A 20,000-nucleotide genomic window follows, 5' to 3' on the forward strand; every position below is an offset into this window, starting at 1 on the left:
CCTCATAGGTGCATGCAGGGTTTTGAGTGAGAGGGTTCTGTTATTAAATAGATTTACCATTAGATATATATATATATTGATTTTGTATGTTATATGTGTGTTTGCGTGTGTGGTTGGAGATGAATTGTATCCATAGAAGAATTGTTGTAGACAAATTGTTGTAGATAGATTCGCCAGATTCCATTTTGAACAATGTACACACCACAAAAAAAGTGGTTTGAATGAGTATAAAGAGGCTGCTTATTTCGTTTGTCTGCTGCTACTCTCAACTATGGCTTATTTTAAGAGAAGGGCTTACATTATGATCATTCTGAAAAATCATGCTAGGTCTTATTTTCTGATGAGGTCTTATTTTCTGGCGAGGTTTTATTTTCAGGGAAACACGGTGTGTGTATATATGTGATTGTAATATACCTTTCAACTATGGCTTATTTTAGGGGAAGGTCTTACATTAGAATCATTCTGAAAAATCATGCTAGATCTTATTTTCTGATGAGGTCTTATTTTCTGATGAGGTCTTATTTTCAGGGAAACACGGTATGTGTATATATGTGATTGTAATATACCTGTCAACTATGGCTTATTTTAGGGGAAGGTATATATATGTGATTGTAATATACCTGTATGTATACATCTGCAGACTATTTATGTTTGTGTTTGTAAATGATCACATTTTAGAGAAAATTAAAACCAAATCAAAAATACAGTTAATGCATATTTTATAGAAATATGATTTAATGTTGATTTGCTGTTTTGGGGATTTTTGTCATCATCAAGTACTTTTTTTTTTGCATTCTGTTCTGCAAACAATAACCGAATGCCGCTTGTATGCAATTCTAGTTTAAAAAGCAGAATTGCTTCTGCAGAATATCAGTGTGTGTGAGAAAGTCTAAACAAGTTGCTGTCTCCTTATAGAAGGCAATCAGATGGTTGTTTAAAACTGTGTGAAAGAATTAGAAAGATTTTGGATGAGAATCTCAACAAATTTTATTCCTTTAGCTGCCTTTTCTATTTTTCAAACCTGAAAATGCTGATGAAAAGGAAAGTGAATCTATTGCTGATAATACTGCTGTTAAGACATTTCTGTTGCTGTAGTTACCAAAGATAGGAATAAACTGTTGGCTGTTGTTAGCATTTAAAGATATACATGTCATCAGCTCAGCAGGAAAACTTGAAGTATGAATATATGAATGCTTAAGACAGCTTGTAACAGTGACATTGTGATTTCAATAGACACACATGCAAACATATCTAGGAGTGTGCAAATGTGTGTGTGTGTGTGTGTGTAGAGCCATAGACAAATAAATTGATATATAGATAGATAGACAGACACACACATATACACATACACACATACACACAAATATGTCCACACAAACAGAAATAAATGCATATACTGTCTCGTTTTATCAATGCAATTTATTAATGTATGTATATGAATATTAAAAAAAATTTCTATCACTAAAAATCTGTTTAATAAAATATCGTAACTGGTCAAAGATACTTTATGTTGCTTACAAATCATTAATATCCATCTCTCTCATTTACACAAACATACACACACACACCTTGCTAATTTATTTTTCTGCTTTATTTGTTTGTTTTAATTTTTAACTGTTTATAATCTAACTAACAATACCATAGTTCATTAGTTAATCCTTTATCTGCTATTGATCACATCTCTTGTTAGTTAATGTGCAGCATTGTTCTTAACCGTTGTCTCTTTCAAACACTGCAAACAGCAGCTGCAATCTGCTGTCTTTTCACGTCACTTTTCAAAATTGCAATGCTGTGTTTCATTCATTAGTAAAAGACCATCCATCAGTCAGCACTAGTCATCACCATCCTTTCCTTCATGCACACTGTCTTTATCACATTAACAAGTGCTATCATCATCATCATCATCATCCTCATTGCTGTCATCGTTATCATTGTCATCATCATCATCATCATCATCATGACCATCATCATCATCATCATCATCTCACCACAACCTACTTATACATACTATACTTCCAAATTAAATTAATACTTACCATTTTTACCTTTTTAGAACTGTAGGGATGATCAGGGAAGTAGAAGCTGGACAGGATGTTGTATTGTCCTAAATTCAAGTCCCAGTAGGGGTGACCTCTCTTTTTCATCCAACCAAAACCAAAACCAAAACCAATCTGATCTGTTACACCTCTCCTTTTCCAGTTATTGGCCTCTTACTAGTCAAAATAAACATTGTTTCCCTTGCTGGTTGTCAAATACGCTAGAGTAAAACCCCCACATCAGTCATGAATGGCCATGGGATTGCACCTATAAAGTTACCCTCTGAGGCACAAGTCCAAAAAAAGCTGTTTATGGAAGACCAGCAGTTACCCATGCATACCAGCCTCCCCTCTCCATGCCACCAGTGTTATCCAAGGGAAAGGCAAAGGCTAATACAGCTTGGCACCAGAGCTGTCACAATTCATGAAATGAAGTGTTTTGCTCAAGAACAGAACATACAGACTGGTCCAGGAATTGAACTCACTGTGTCATGATTGTGAGCCCAATGCTCTAACCACTGGGTCATACACCTTTTACCTGAACATGATACTTTTAACTCTCAGTGAATTTAGAATATTCCTTTTCTATAATTTGTTACTTCTTGGAAAGGATTAAAAGGATGAGGTCTTATTTTCAGGGAAACACAGTATGTGTATATATATGTGATTGTAATATACCTGGATGTATACACCTGTGGACTATCTATGTTTGTGTTTGTAAATGATCACATTTTAGAGAAAATTAAAACTAAATCAAAAATACAATTAATGCATATTTTATAGAAATATGATTTAATGTTGATTTGCTGTTTTTTTGATTTTTGTCATCATCAAGTACTTTTTTCAGCCTGGTTTTCAGCATCCTCTATGATTCTAAAACAGAACAAGATCTTAACTCTTCAGCATTCAGGTTTCTTTGTCAAATGAATCGCCTTTTTATTCACATTGTTTTGAATTTATCATCTATTACTTTGTAGCTTCAAGATTTCAATGGTGAGTTTGTATATTTTTAGAATGACACTGTAGGTTTGGTGTTAGAGGCTCGATCTGGTCAATTTAAACATAAAAGGGGTAGAATATTGGGATCAGATATGGCTGGATTAAATGCTAAAGGTTTAAAGAAATCATAAGCATTTTCATTAGCGCTTTAGACATGCAAGTTTTTAGTTCAAGAAAAATTGAAAGCATATTCAGGAAATGGAGTAATATAAACTAAAAATACTAATCTGATATATATGTAAATGTCAATATCATTAGAGCCAAAATTCAGGTTTATGTTCACAATTAAAGCTGATATTCAGCCTTAACCTTGTGGACATCTTTTTCAAGCTTAAAGTGTTAGTGTTTTTGCAGTATTTATTGATCGTTGTCTTTCATTTCATCTCTCTCTCTCATTTCTTTTCCTTGATATTTCATTTTATTTTTATGATCTCGCTCTCTTTCTTTCTTTCTCTCTTTCTCTCTCTGTCTCTTTCTTTCTGTCTCTCAATAGATTTCTGTTTGCTTAACCCTTTAACATTCAAACCAACTACATATGACTGCCATAATCACACTGCTATTTGTTTAAAAAGCATCATGCAGCCACCTCATAAACACATCACCTTGACAGCGAGAAAAAAAAAGTTTTCCTTTAGATTATACACAAAGAAAAAAATCATATATTTCTTATTTTTATTATTTTACCCCTCTTTTTTTTTTCTTTTATGAATATCTAACTCCATACATTTTATGAAAACTAACAGGCTCACACTATCTCTGTAATCATTCTCATTTTCATAATGCCAACAAAACAATAGCTGAAGTTTTTGAGTTCCTTAGATCTTAAAGTAAAGGTTATCATAACTCTTTAGCATTTAAACTGGCCATATCAGGCCCAAATACTCAACCTGTTTTATGCTTTAACTGGCCAAATCCAGCCTCTCACACTTATCCTGTGTCATTTCTTAAAATAAGCAATCACATCATCGAAATATACATCATCATCATCATCATCATCATCATCGTTTAACGTCCGCTTTCCATGCTAGCATGGGTTGGACGAAGCATGGGAGGTGCTAAACTCAAAACAGTGAATAAATAAACATTACATTGGACAGAATAATCTTAATGCTGAAGAGTTAAACTACAGCATCCATGAAACATACAAAGCATACCAATTATTTTAACTTTCTATACAAAATACCTTCTCTCTTGGCTGGGTAACTATGTACCTCCTCTATAGCAAATCACCTGTTTCTGCCTCTCTAGCTCTCTGTCACACTCTAAACCTTTCACCATCTGAAACAAGATCACCTCCTCTAATGCCCCCTCCCCTGGTCTTGCAAGTTAATTGGTGACCCTGCCAGTGCTGGTGCCATGTAAAAAGTGTCCGGTCCACTCTGTAAAGTGGTTGGCAAATGAAAGAGCATCCAGCTGTAAAAACCATGCCAAAACTGACCTTGCCTGTGCTGGTGTCATGTAAAAAGCACCGAGTCCACTCTACAAAATGGTTGATGTCGGGAAGGGCATCCAACTGTAAAAACCCTGCCAAAACAAACAGAGAGGTCTGATGTAGTCTTCTACCTGGTCAGTTTCTGTCAAACCATTCAACCCATGCCGACAGACGTTAAATGAAGATGATGGCGATGATGATGATGACGATGATGATGATATAAGGTGTACCAGTTACGTTTAGTAGATTTTCATTGTGTTCCAAAATCAAATAGATTGATGACCACCACTAATAAGTGTTACATGCATACCTTGTGATGTTCGCTATTTTTTCACTATTTTTTTTTTTTTTTACTGTATTTCAAATTTACAGAAAGATAAAAAGACACTCTACTCGACTGAAATGCTTGACTCCTCCTCTTCATATCTCTGTATCCCAGAACACACACACACACACACACACACACACACACACACACAAGAATTAGTTTATCCTACAAAGGCTGAGAGGAATTAAACAAAAAAACTTGTAGGATTTATTGCCAAGAATGTTGCACAAAAGTGAATCCACATACCCAGTCATTAGTGAAGAACAATACTAAGAATAACATCTAAAGATATTCACCCATTGATTAACAAATCAGAACCAGCTGTTTATGTTATATACATCACTAAAACACACAACGCACACACACGTGTGTTGAGTGTGTGTGTCTGTATGTGAGGTATGCATTTATATCATGTATGTTGTATTCCTATCGGTGAGTTGACACATCTCATTTGCAAGCTCTAATTGAACTCCAACTTGGACAATTCATAATCAGGAATGTGGCTCAATATCTTAACTTCTGAGAGATAATGCCACTGCTGATGAGGAGGAGGAGGAGGATGACAATAGCGATGATGATGATGATGATGATAATAATAATAATGCACATGGCCAGAAATTCAGTGGGAGGAATAGAGTCAGTTATAATAATTGTTTCTAAACTTATAATATTCAAGGCAGGTGTTATTGGATATGTTTATCAAGAAAGTTTCTGTCAAGTATAACCAATATTGTAGTGTTTGATACGAATACAAATGTTCATGTTTATGTATTTGTGTGTGTGTGTGTGTGAGAGAGAGAGAGAGAGAGAGAGGGACAGAGAGAGACAGAGACAGTACATGGCTCAGTGGTTAGAGCATTGGGCTCACAATCATGAGGTGGTGAATTCAATTCCCAGACCAAGCTGTGTGCTGTTCTCTTGAGCAAGACACTTTATTTCATGCTACTCCAGTTCACTCAGTTGTAGAAATGAGTTGTGACATCACTGGTGCCAAGGTGCATCAGCCTTTGCCTTTAGCTTGGATAACATCAGTGGCATGGAGAGGAGGTGGGGCTTTATATATATATATATGTATATATATATATATATATATATATATATATGTATATAACTCTCTGAGTGGTTGGCGTTAGGAAGGGCATCCAGCTGTAGAAACTCTGCCAAATTAGGCTGGAGCCTGGTGTTGCCATCCAGTTTCACCAGTCTTCAGTCAAATCGTCCAACCCATGCTAGCATGGAAAGCAGACGTTAAACGATGATGATGATGATGATGATGATATATATATATATATATATATATATATATATATATATATATAATTTGGGAAATTGAGGAATAGTGAGTGAAGTGGAGGCAAACCTGGATCATTACACAACCTTCAATTCTGATTATAGCTTCATCCTTTCATTTCGTTTAACTATTAATGGCTGTTAGAAAAGCATTAATGTCACATAATCGTATCTCACACTTTCTATTCTCTAAATTTAAAGTCCTGTGCCTATGTAATAAATCAATATTTCTTATAGTAGAAAAGACAAAAATCAATTTTTTTTTTCTTATCTTGATATCAATTTACATAATATTGAAGTATATATATGTATATATATATATATATATATATATATATATATAGTTTTCTTTTTTACAATGAAGTTGTATGAGATATCTTCTAGATAAACTGGTTTTGATGTCTTTTCTTTGTAATACAGCTTCATTTTTTCTTTCCTTGTCTTTTTTTGTTTTGCTTTTTGTAGATTTTTTTTTGTTCGTTTTTCTCATTTTTCATTGCAACTTTTATGCAAACAAAACAACAACAAACCTGTTGTCTGTTTGGTCTGGTTACGGTTGACGTCATTTACGTCACTGATCTCAAATAATCTTTATCAACCACTCCCACAATAAGATTTTTTTTTTTTTTTCCTTCTAGAAAACATTCAATATCTGTACGTGTTCCAGTATCGGTGTTAGTCAGTAGTGAGTAGGACGAAGTGTATTTTGGATATCTACATGGGTGTGTTTACTCTCTGCGTTCGAATTTTCATCAGTGACTTTTTTGCTCTGCAAAAGAGCAGCACAGCTAAATGAGCGCTAAGTAAAACAATAGTGTTGAATTGAACTGTTCGTTTGTATTTCTTCTCATCTAGATTGGTGACTTTATGACATTAACAAATATACATACTCATACTTCGCACAGACTTATATTAAGCTGATAAACGTAGTGTATGCATAGTACTGAGTGTGTGTATGTGTGGGGCCTTCATTCAATAAACTTATAATAAAAGGGGTTCCAGGTATAAACATCTAATAAGTTTTTCAGACTCTGTGTATCTACAATTATATTAAGCAATATGTCCTCTCTGTTTTAAGACGGCCGGGTGCAGGCATGGCTATGTGGTAACAAGCTTGCTTTGCAATCACATAGTTCCAGGTTCTGTTCAATGCATGGCACCTTGAGAAAGTGTCTTCTACTGTAATCTTAGGCCAACCAGAGCCTTGTGAGTAGATTTAGTAAAAGGAAACTGAAAGAAGTCTGTCTATATATAAACAAGTCTGTATATATATATATATATATATATATATATATATTTATATAAATATATATATATGTATGTATGTATGTATGTATGTATATCACATGATCATGTGACCAGCCAGGCTATCAGATGTTATTACACATCACTGGTCACAATGCGCTTTTGCATTGTTTTAGTCTTCAAATGACACCACCCTGCTGGCTAGGCGAGTGGGTCAACATTCCCCACTGATTGAAGGTGTGGACTAGAGCAACATGAGATGAAGTGCTTTGCTCAAGATTACAACACACTGCCCACCCAGGGAATCGAACCCACAATCTAGCAATTATGACTGGAACAGCGTAATCACTAGGCCATACGCCTTGCCATGCATGTGCATGTGTGTGTGAGAGAGAGAGAGAGAAAGTGTGTGTGAGAGTGTGTTTTATGTCTGTGCTTGACCCCCTCTACTGTTTGATAACCGGTGCTGGTATATTTATGTCCTTGTGACTTAGCAGTTCAGCAAAGGAGACCAATTGAATAAGTACTAAGCTTAAAAAAAGAAAAAATAATCTCTAGGATCAATTTATTCAGCTAAAAATTCTTCAAAGTGGTGCCCCAGCATGGCCACAGTCTAATGACTGAAACAAGAAAAAGATAAATGGCAAAAGATTTGGCTTTCATTTCTTCAAATTCTAACAACCATTTAGAGTTTCCATTGTTAGGTTCTTCCTTCAATGTTTGCTTATGTGTGTTTACATAAGGAGGAATAAAATGAGTCAACCACCATGGCTGACTTGTCACGACATTATAGGCTATTAACCCTCTGGGCACCTATGGCTAACTTTACCCTCCATCTGAGATTCTGAGCTCGAAAAAAAAATAGTTGCATATACAGTTCAAGAGTAATGATTGCAGGCAAAGTAATGGACAGAGTCAGAAAAAAATTCAGGAGAATAATAATAATAGGTCTTTCTCTCAACTACCATATTCGTCAGGCTTACTAATGGACAAAATCACAAAAAAATTCAGGAGAATAACATTAATAGGCCTTTCTCTTAACTATCATTCATTAGGCAACTAATGGACAGAATCACAAAAGAATTCAGGTGAATAACAATAATAAGTCTTTCTCTCAACTACCATATCTGTAAGGCACACTAATGGACAGAATCCCAAAAAAATGTTCCGGAGAATAACAATGATAGGCCCTTCTCTCATCTAGCGTACTTGTTCACTTGCACCACTACTTTCCTCATCATTTTCACTAGTTTGATTGTCTGAATTGCTCTCATTGCTAGCATAAGTGTAAACTCCTCGTGTAAAGAATAGATATCAGCAACAATTTCCTCAGCTACAAATAATCTAGGCGTTTCTCATTTACAAGACAAAGTGCTGGGTTCATCACACACTAATTTCTTTGCAATTTTTTTTTTTTTTTTCCTGATTTAAAACAAACTTAAGCAACAGCTATGGGGGCAACTATTAACAATGAGTCACACTTAACAATAAACACACATGACTATAAGGCTGCGATCGGTTGACTAATTTTAGTATTTTATCTTCTTTTTTTACATAAATGATAATCCAGCAGAGATGACATTTAAACTTTTCCCGCTATAATGACAACACAGTGTGACAGAGTTAAAGATATTTCAGATGGCAAGATCATATTGTACCCTGAGGAATTTGTTATCCCTCTCTGTCTACCTACTTTAGTGAATATCACAGACACTAGATACCATTCATATTTCTGACATATGTGCTGTATTACTGTACTCAAGAAGACCCACTCTTCACAACAGAATTGAGATCCTAAAGCTAAGGTGCCATATAAAATACATTGGTGTGGGTGCTGGTGCCACATAAAAGGCACTGGTGATGGTGCCACATAAATAGAACCTAGTACACTCTGTGGAGTGGTTGGCATTAGGATGGGTATCCGGCCATAGAAACCAAGTCAAAACAGACTATGGAACCCGGTGTGGCCCCTTGTCATGCCAGTTCCTATGGAGCTGTCCAACCCATGCCAGCATGGAAAACAGACATTAAATGTTGATGATGACGACGACGATGATGACAACGATGCTTGAGTGAGTAATAGAAGTTATTTCAACTCAGGTTAGCAAGCAAAATAAATGCAGAGAGTAAAAGAAATGTTAGGTGGGCATATTCTGAACATAGAATTTATTGGCTCCATTTTTGTCTTGAATAATCACTTGATCACTCTGTAATGTAATTTCACATTTCCTTGCCTCGGATTATCCAGCTTTAAAATAAATCCCCTGCAAAGGAAATGTGACAATTCTCATGAAGTTATGATGTTGTATAACTGACCACTTATAATCTCAAAGAAGGCTACAGCCATTGTGTCGTTGCCCTTGGAATAAATCCATTTTGCTCTAGTTTCCCTGACTAAAACAAAACCACAAATGCAGATTTAACTTTTTGGTTGAGAGGTTAGCAATAGGAAGCCATGCTGTTGTTTAAAAAAAGTACTTCAGCAAATAAAGATTTTCATGAAAATTAGAAGAGTAATGTGTGTGTTTGTGTGTATAAATAATATATGTGTACAGTGAACTGGCAGAATCCTTAACATACTGGGCAAAATGATAAGCAGTATTTTGTTCATCTTTAAGTTCTGAGTTCAAATTCAGCTGAGGTCAACTTTACCCTTCATCCTTTCAAGGTCAGTAAAACAAGTACCACTTGTGCACTGGGGTTCATGCAACCACCGTTCCCCATCTCCTAAAATTGCTAACCTTGTGTCAAAATTTGAAACAAATATACTAATAATATATATATACATACATATACATGTGTGTGTGTGTCTGTCTGTCGGTCTGTACCTCGCCTGTGCTTGTATCACATAAAAAGCACGAAGTCCACTCTGCTGAGTGGTTGATGTTAAGAAGGGCATCCAGCTGTAAAAATTCTGCAAAAACTGTCTCATAGAAGTCTGGTGCAGGTTTAGGCCTGGCCGGCTCTTATGGTACCATCCCACCCATGCTAACATGGAACACGGATACTAAATGATAATGATGATGATGATATATATATATACTTAATCAAACTTGAAATACTGGTTTCTCAATAGACAAACAAATACACATTTTGAAAAAATATCATATGATGTTTATATCTAGGCTTTGTAGTTTTGCAGTTTTCTTCTTCTTTTGTATTTTGGCCTGTATTAAGTAGAGGATGTTTTTGTGTCAAGAAAAGTTCAGCCAACAGAGGTTTCAGCTGTATCAAATGTTTGTAATCCAACCCCTTCTGATAATATTGGAGGTGTACCTCAGTGTATTAGCAAAAGTGGAAAAGTGTTATTCATGTATTGTTAAGATCATCACTAATGTAGGAGACTTACTGCCTTGCGTTAATTGGAGTGAATTGAGATCAGTACAGAAAACTGATTTGCCTACAAACAATGGTGCTTGCTTTCCATCTCCCTTTCTCTCTCACTTCATATATATATATGTATGTGTGTATGTATGTGTATGTGTGTGTGTGCGTGTGTGTGTGTATATATATATATATATATATACACACACACACACACACACACACACACACACATATATATATGTATGTATGTTTATATGCATCTGTATATGTATATGTGTAAGTATATATGCATATGTACATATATGTGTGTATGTATGTATGTGTGTGTGTATATATATATGTATGTGTGTATATACTTACATGTATATATGTATATATATATGTGTGTGTGTGTATAGATATATGTGTGTATATATACATATATATATATATATATATATATATATATGTATGTATGTATGTATGTATATGTATGTATGCTTATATGCCTGTGTATATGTATATGTAAGTAGATATGCATATATGCATATGTATGCATGTGTATGTATGTATATGTCTGTGTACACACACACAGACACATGCATGCACACACGTGTGCACACACACATGCAAACACACACGCATTTATATATTGGAAGAAGTGCAGATTGTAAAATAGTGTAACCTTTAATGCAAAGCAGCATGATTTTATTCAAGAATCTATAGAAAAAAATAATATAGCTGCTTCAACAATCAGCATTGAGAATGTATCTTTAAGTATTAATTCTTTTATTTTCCTTTGAAGATAGATTTTATTTTTTTATTTTTAAATCACGTTTTAATATTTCTTTCCTGCTTTGTTTTTTGTTTTTCTTATATTATCTTATGTTTTGATTTTTTTATATTTCTTTCCTTTTTTTTTTTTTTGTTGTTGTATGTGATTTGACTTTTGTTTATTGCATTTTACAAAGCTTCTATATTATTATATAGAGAGAGATGTTAGCATATATTTGAACTGTTACCAAGGAAACTAGAGCCTGCAAGTTATATGATTAAGCTAGGTCTTGCTGAAACTGGTTATTTAGTTCACCATACCAGCAACTTAGAATATCCATATGGAGGAAAGAGATTTTAGATTAACTGATTGATAATGTGTGTGGTGTGAATATCTGGGCTAATGTTGATGAAATAGCACTTCGTCTTTTCATTATAGTCATTATAGAGACAATTTTATTTTCACATTGGTGTTTGTCAGCTTGTTAAGCAGCTGTGTTCATCTGAGAAATCCTCGCACCTGATACAAACTGTTGTTGTCTGTGTAGCCAACTTCATGCTTAGAGAATATCAGAGGTTTTTGAAATACAATATCTGTTGCTGCTTCTGCTGCTGCTGCTGTTGCTGCTGTTGCAGTTGCTGCTAACAGCAATAATATATAACAGGTAAAAGTTTCAGTAGCAGAAGACATTTTTCAGGTGATACAAAAAGTGTCTGTCATGTGGTTAATAATTTACAACTTTGTCAATCTCATTTGTTTATAAGAGTGTATTAAAATAAAATTTTAAACCTATGCCTATTCTGAAAATTTTTATTTCATACATGTATCAGTGTGTGTGTATGTATATATATATATATATACATATATATATATAATGATATAAATAATATATAAATATATGCATATATACATACATATATGTACATAACCACATAAATATGGATATATACATGCATATATGGGTACAGGGCATCAAAAAAATGTAGACAAAATAAGAAACGAGAACATAAAAAACAGAAACATAGAAAACGAACTTTTTTTTGAACAGAGTGTGCTTAGAATACCTTGTGGTATTTGCTTCAACTTTTTGCACTCTGAACTCAAATTCTGCCATGACTAACTTTGCCTTTCAGTTTGTCAAGTAAGAATTCAGATTGGTGGATTGTAAAACTGTAAGACCATCAAACTGGATACCTTGCAGACTATGTTCTGACTCTTTTCATTCAGAATTCATACCCTGCAACGGCCTCCTTGGGTGGTAACCTTAATCCATTGCTTAGTTCAACACCACCCCCTAGCATCCTGGGGGCTTGGAATGTTGCAACAATTTAAACCAGGTCTCTCGTTCAAACAAGAGATACCTTTTGCCCTCCTCTCAGTCCTGGAGCTCCTATACAAAGTCATAGACACTGCCTACAAAATGGTAAAAACAAAAAGAGAAGCAGCAGCAGACCAACACTACCCTAGCCACTCACAGATCCTGATTCTTCTCATCTCTTCGCCCTGCAGTGTCTAACTCCTCACCTTGCTTACTACTTCTCCTAATCCTATCTTCATAGAACTGCAGCACTCTTGAAGCTCTCTGCCCTCCACATTTTCTAAAAACAGTTATCAAGTGCACTGATCTCATGAAACTATGGGAGTCTTACAGTGAGGAAGAAGCAACTTTAGTCAATGAATAATCCCCCCCCCCCCTCTGCGAGTCAACTTCAGACATGTTGGTGAATGAATTACTCAGTAAATATACAAGATTTTACATTTATTTACATCAGAAACGAAATTATTGAAAGATTAAATACCTCAGAAATGCTATCTACTTGAACAACAATAGGAAATTTAATGTTCATATATTTAATACAATTTCTTGCTAATCTTGAGCTTAAATTAAAAATCTGTATTCTTTCCTTTTGTTTTGTCTTTCTTGAACATCTGTTAATTGTGACATTATAAGGAGAATTGTGAGATGCCCGTATTATAAGGTATTTTATTTGATTCTTTATTGAGGTCAAAATAAAGCTGAAACTTGTCTGGATTTATTTGTTGTAGTTCCTTGAATAAAGCATAAAACTTCAGCTTATAGATGCAAGCATGACTGTGTGGTAAGAAGCTTGCTTCCCAACCACATGGTTCTGGGTTTAGCCCCACTGTGTGGCACCTTGGACAAGTGTGCTCTACTATAGCCTCAGGCTGACCAAATCCTTGTGAGTAGATTTTGTTAGACAGAAACTGAAAGAAGCCCATCATGTGTGTGTGTGTGTGTGTATGTGTATATATATATATATATATATATATATATATATATATGTATGTATATATGAGGATGTGTCAAAAATTAAACGCACTCTTGCTTTTCCATATGACAACTGGTGTTGATGTGTCACCGTCCTTGTAACTTAGTGATGTGGCAAAAGAGACTGATAGAACAAGTACCAGGTTTTTAAAAAAATCAAGCACTGGGGTCAATTCATCCAACTAAAAATTCTTGAATGCTCCAGCATGGCCGCAGTCAAATGCCTGAAACAAGTAAAAGATAAAAGATAATACTGATTCTTCACACCATGTATTTGTTCCATGTTAACATTTTTATGCTCCATCCAAGAAATTTATTAGCATAACTTTTACGATGTTTTCTTGCCTATGGCATTTGTAAGTTTTTATTGCCCTGTAAACTATAGATTTAGACATTATTATAATTTAGTACAGATTCAAACTCAATTGTAATTTCATAAAAATTTAGACTTTATTGAACAACAGTGTTTCCTATTATTGCTATTCTATTAAAGTCAGTTCTGTATATTTCTGCTATTATTTTATTCCCCGCTTTGCTGTCTCTAATTAGATAGACTCTGGAAAGATGTTAAGAAAGAACCACGCCACCAAACAAAACATTGTAAAATATGCCACCTGTACTAAATCCTCTGCCTTAATTATAGAAATTATTATCTCACAACTATGATGTGAGGAATTTTCTTGACAAGACGAGGATAATTCCCCAGTTGATATCTAATTAAGAGGTGTTGTGATTTGTTCCAGGAAAACATCATTATATTTCAACAAGGATGATAATACTATTAACCATAAAGTTTGGATCTGTTTTGATGGAATATGGAGGAACCATCAAAATAGCTATCAGAACAATTCAGATCACGATTGGTTTCATATGCACCTTTCCAAAAGTGCTTTTGCTATTACAAAGGTTGAAAATATTAATTTACTTAATTTATAAGTGTAAGCTTATAAGGAGTGGCTGTGTGGTAAGTAGCTTGCTTACCAACCACATGGTTCCGGGTTCAGTCCCACTGCATGGCACCTTGGGCAAGTGTCTTCTACTATAGCCTCAGGCTGACCAAAGCCTTGTGAGTAGATTTGGTAGACGGAAACTGAAAGAAGCCCATCGTATATATGTATATATATGTGTGTGTCTGCCCCCCCCCCCCAACATCGCTTGACAGCTGATGCTGGTGTGTTTACGTCCCCGTAACTTAGCAGTTTGGCAAAAGAGACCGATAGAATAAGTACTAGGCTTCCAAAGAATAAGTCCTGGGGTCGATTTGCTCGACTAAAGGTGGTGCTCCAGCATGGCCGCAGTCAAATGACTGAAACAAGTAAATGAGAGTAAATAAATGAGAGCTCTAACAAAATATTGCATGTGAAGACCTTTGATCTGTAAGAAGGGGACTAACATGTTGCTTTATGAGTTCAAGAAATAGTTCTGTAGATGTAGTGAAATCATTGCTAATTGTATTCCAATTAGTTAAACAATAATGCTCAAGTAATAAGAATCACTGATATATGTCAGATATTGATTTTATTAATTAGTCTGTCAGAACTTGTGCTCTTTCCAGTCCCTTTTAAATGAGTGGAAAGTGGATAGTGATAGACATGAGCTCATATAGATTTATGATTAGAGCAAAAAATATGGAGGGAGATGAAATATTTGTGTGCCAGTTTAATGGACTTAAATGTTACACAAACTATTTAGTACAGGGTCTTTGAGGTGAGACTGAATATGGACAACGAAAGACAGAACAGAAAGTAAGACAGTTCTATATTTAAGAGATGAGGAGTTATGTACATTATTTACATTATTTACGTTTGATGGATATTTGTCCTCATCTTGTTTGTTGTTAACACAACATTTCGGCTGATATACCTTCTAGCCTTCATCAGGTGTCTTGGGGAAATTTCGAACCTGGGTTTCCTCAAGACACCTGATGAAGGCTGGAGGGTATATCAGCCAAAACGTTGTGTTAGCAACAAACAAGATGAGGACAAATATCTGTCAAGTGTAAATAATGTAGATAAGATAAATAGAGAATAGAAAGTACTTTAAGAGAGTTTAAACTGGTCATGGTACAGAATTGAAAAGATATAACATGTGGGTGGCTCCCTTGTTTCAGTGTGCCACTTATTACATATAGTGTTTCAATTATCTTTTATCTTTTACTTGTTTCAGTCATTAGACTGTGACCATGCTGGGGCACCACCTTAAAGAATTTTAGTCGAATAAGGTGATCTTAGTACTTTTTTTTTGCCTTTTAAGCCCGGTACTTATTCTATCAGTTTCTTTTGCTGAACAGCTAAGTTACGGGCACATAAACACACCAACCCTGGTTGTCAAGTGGCAGTGGGGACAAACACACACCCCCACATGCATGCACACACACACACATATGTATGACACACTTCTTTCAGTTTCTGTCTACCAAAACCATTCACAAGGCTTTGCTCAGCCCGAGGTTATTGTAGAAGACACTTTCCCAAGGAGCCATGGAAGTAGGACTGAATTCAGAACCATGTAGATGAGAAGCAAATTTCTTACCATACAGCCATGCCTGCACCAAGCCACACCTGTGGCTGCAGTGTGTAAATTGTGTGAGCTAAGCTGATATTTAGTTTGTTGAATCAATGCTATCGATGAATGAATTGACATAAAGAAAGAATTACTTAAGAGAAAAGCCATAAAAAAAAAAAGACAACTAGTCTTTTTTACTCCTATGAAATTATATATAAAATGTTCTGATACATAAAAAAAGATTACCTTCTGACATATTTTCATCTGATGGTCTAAGATTTACTTAGGCACATCAGTGGAAGCCACAGGAAACTTGATTCTAGAATGAATAGGGAAAGACTTAAATGTAACTTAAATGTGTGCTAACTTGAAGCCACAGTAAACTTGATTTGAAAATGGAAAGAGAAAGGTTTAAATAGAGGTGGTTTGGGAACTTGCTTACCATATATATATTTCTTTTACAGATATGCATACACACAATTGCAAAACTGTGTGGAGATAACAAGGTGTATGCACATATATATTTATATATGCATATATATATATATATATATATATATATATATATATATATATATAGAATGTAGATATAAAATTAATGTAGATAGCAGTTTGCAATGTTTCACCAAAAGGAAAACTATAATTGTCTCTAAATGTGACTAGGGTGTTAGAAACACCTGCATTGCTCTTATTTGTAGCAATGTAGGTGTTTCTCATACCATAGCCTCATTTAATGATGATTATATGTATATATTATATTATATTATATATATATATATATATATATATATATAATGTATTGAGTACTATAATATAATGTATATATATATAATGTATTGAGTAATGTATTGAGTACTGTCTTCCTCTTTTATTTACAATGGTAACATTTGAATGTGTGAGCGTATAAAATTCTTGAAACTTGTTTCTCGGTCACTAATTGTTTCCTATACTACCATGTGCTTTTTTGTCAAGCATCAGGTGTCCAGGTATTTCTGTTTAGTAACAAACTCACCTAAATTTCACAACATCCTTATTCTATAAATGCATTTTCTTTTTTCACAGCTGTAATGTGGAAGAAATATTTAATTACCTAGCTTTGACTATCCTATGTGAAATGCCAGAACACTAACAAGCAAGCAGTGTTCTAAATGCTTTATACCATCCAAACTTGTAGTGAATTAGTAGATACATTACAATACAACTGAAGATAATGCAGTGTTAGGCTAAAATAGCAGAAAAGTGCTGTATCAATTGCAGTACATATTGTGGAGTTTCATCTTAGCTGGATTTGAATTCAAATCCTACTACAATTGTCTGTACTATTTATGTTTATAGTGTTAATGAAATTCGTATTAGCAATACAACAGTGTTGATGCTATCAGCTAAACACCTCATTTTTCTTCTTAAGTAAGAATTAATATTCTGTTGTTTTTTGGTCCAAAATACTATTGCCATTAATACCAGTAAAATACTGTTATAAATTTGGCATATATAATGCATTGGTGTTTGTGTTTCACAAACTGAAACATGAAACAGTTTGTGTTTCATGGTATATGTAATATATTGTGTGCCTGAAATACCAGACACTGACTAATAGGAAGTTAATGGAATTGTAAGGTGTGTTGAGGTAATGGGCTATGAGTTGGCTCTGAATGTGTTGGAGTATGCTGCAAAGATGCTCATGGTAGCAATCACCAGTCAATGACCTGTTTCACTAACATAGAAGTACAACAGAGTTTGCACATTATACAGAATATGATGTTGGCTAACATGCAGCCACAGTTTTGGGTTATTTGGTGTTGGGTTTTGAGGCCAGTGGTTGTTGTCAATCTACTGATGTAATCACAGCAACAATGCATACAACAAATGCACTTGAAAGTATCCAGTTGATCAGTGCACAAGGCTAGAATGCTTCTAACTGACAGTTTGAAGAGGGGAGAGCTGGTGCAGATATTATCCAAATATCTATGGAGTTAGAGAGTATAAATTGAAAGTTGTGAAAGAGAAGGAGGGTTCAATGTTTTGGCATGCATGTAGTGGGCAGAAGTGTAGTGATACAGATAATGGAGTGGACACAGTAGAGTGTAGGATCCCCAACCACTAAAAACTCCGCTCATTGGAAAGTACTGCATTTCATCAGATATGGAGAGGGACTGATGTTGTATAACTGATAAATTCAGAAGTGTCGAGAGAATGGGATAGCAGATTTGTTGTGTCTGTGGTGATAAGAGGGGTAGTAGAGTATTTGAGTATTGGTTTATAATTAATAGAGGTGAACAACAAGAAGGTACATTTAGTAATGGGGATATCTAGGAAACTGACAGAAGTGGCAAATTAGAATCCTGGAGCAGAGTGAAATGGGTTAGCATAAAAGATGAAGCCATGAATTTGTTGTCTGGTGAGCGGGGTGATGATGATACAGTCATTAATATACACTACAGTTTTTGGGTGAGTCCAATGGAGCAAGCAAAAATATATGTCACAATGAGGCTTGTATAACTTAAATCCATTTTAGTTCCCAGATTGACCATCTTGGACTGTTTGTAAAACCCACCACAAAAAGTGAAATAACTGGAGGTGAGAACACATTTGCCTAAGTGGAAAAGGTTGTTGGATATGGGTAAGGGCAGCATTCTAGAAAGCAGCTAAGGGTTGAAACATCATTGTTGTGGTGGCTGGTTATGTAGAATGCGTTGACATCCATGGTGAGTGGTTTTGAACATTCTCAGGAGAAAGAGAATGAGTGAAAGAGGTTTAGAGAATGATTGGTCTTACTTATGTAAGTTAGCAAGGCAGAGAAGAGAGATGATTATAGCTTGTTGAGGTACCTGAGATTGTCTTATTCGAGGATATCTAAAAGGTAGTAAATAGTAGAGGTGTGATACATCTAAATAAGAACCAAATCACATTTAAGAGTATGAACCTCAAATATGTGAGGTGGTAGAGGGTTGAAGGTGAAAACGCAAGTAAAATATCACACAACCACATAATATTTATGCAACTGTAATCCCAGTAAATATTGACAAACATGAAAAAATTTTTTCAGTGCCAATAAGAAAAAACTGTGAAGACCATTATGCCAGTTTGTCACTAAATAAATAATGATATACCTATCAGTATTTGATATATTATTTTATATTTGTTACTACTTCTCTTATCTGTTTATTTCGTAAAACCACTTTATTTCTCATGTCAAGAATTTGTCAGCAATGTTTATGTAATTTTTATATTTGTCATATACTCACATCATGAATCATATGATTACATTATATACAGGCATGGCTGTGTGGTAAGAAGCTTGCTTCCCAACCACATGGTTCCAGGTTCAGTTCCACTGCATGACTCCTTGGGCAAGTGTCTTCTATAGCTTAAGGCTGACCAAAACCTTGTGAGAGGATTTGGTAGATGGAAATTGAAAGAAGCCCATCGTATATATGTGTAGGAACATGCTTTATTTCACATTGCTTGAGTTCACTGAGCTGTAAAAATGAGTTGCAACATCACCGGAACCAAGCTGTTTCTCCCTTTAACTTTCGCTTGGATAACATCGGTGGCATGGAGGAGGGAGTTTGCTATGCATGGGCGACTGCTGGTCTTCCACATATAACTTTGCTTGGACTTTCACCCCATGGTCATTCGTAACTGAAAGGAGTCTTTACAATATATATATATATATATATATATATATATATATATATATATATATATATATAGGGTAAAGACCCCCTTCAGTCATGAATGATTGTGGGATTGCACCTGGAAAGTTTGCTTCCGAAGCGCAAGTCTAAGCAAGG

The 20,000-nt window shown here is 34.9% G+C and overlaps 1 protein-coding gene and 1 long non-coding RNA gene across 17 annotated transcripts in view; one reads left to right on the forward strand and one right to left on the reverse strand.

Moving 5' to 3' along the window:
- Positions 1 to 20,000, forward strand: part of LOC106874003 (Kv channel-interacting protein 4) — a 484,491-nt gene that overhangs the window by 312,258 nt on the left and 152,233 nt on the right. The window lies entirely within an intron of this gene.
- LOC149132056 (uncharacterized) overlaps positions 13,154 to 20,000 on the reverse strand; it is a 19,207-nt gene continuing 12,360 nt past the window's right edge. Inside the window, exon 2 of the long non-coding RNA XR_016245027.1 lies at positions 13,154 to 13,925. This is a non-coding gene — a long non-coding RNA (uncharacterized LOC149132056). The remainder of the gene's footprint in view (positions 13,926 to 20,000) is intronic.

Source organism: Octopus bimaculoides, chromosome 18 (genome assembly GCF_046866305.1).
Source record: "Octopus bimaculoides isolate indiv1 chromosome 18, ASM4686630v1, whole genome shotgun sequence".
Taxonomy (NCBI): Eukaryota; Metazoa; Mollusca; class Cephalopoda; order Octopoda; family Octopodidae; genus Octopus; species Octopus bimaculoides.